The following is a 531-nucleotide window of genomic DNA, read 5'->3' as shown; positions in this document are numbered from 1 at the left end:
CACCCCTGCACTGTCCAGTCGCGCTTGCGCACCAGTGCGGCTGAGTCAGGAGCCCTGCGCAGGACCTCTCCACAGATCCCACCCCTGCACTGTCCAGTCATGCTTGTGCACCAGCGCAGCTGAGTCAGGAGCCCTGCGCAGGACCTCTCCACAGATCCCACCCCTGCACTGTCCAGTCATGCTTGCGCACCAGCGCGGCTGAGCCAGGGAGCCCTGCGCAGGACCTCTCCACAGATCCCACCCCTGCACTGTCCAGTCGCGCTTGCGCACCAGCGCAGCTGAGCCAGGAGCCCTGCGCAGGACCTCTCCACAGATCCCACCCCTGCACTGTCCAGTCATGCTTGCGCACCAGTGCGGCTGAGCCAGGAGCCCTGCGCAGGACCGCTCCACAGATCCCACCCCTGCACTGTCCAGTCGCGCTTGCGCACCAGCGCGGCTGAGCCAGGAGCCCTGCGCAGGACCGCTCCACAGATCCCACCCCTGCACTGTCCAGTCGCGCTTGCGCACCAGTGCGGCTGAGCCAGGAGCCCT

This window comes from Dipodomys ordii, unplaced genomic scaffold, assembly GCF_000151885.1.
Source record: "Dipodomys ordii isolate 6190 unplaced genomic scaffold, Dord_2.0 Scaffold44, whole genome shotgun sequence".
NCBI classification, from domain to species: Eukaryota; Metazoa; Chordata; class Mammalia; order Rodentia; family Heteromyidae; genus Dipodomys; species Dipodomys ordii.
Note: the sequence above shows the minus strand (reverse complement) of the source record.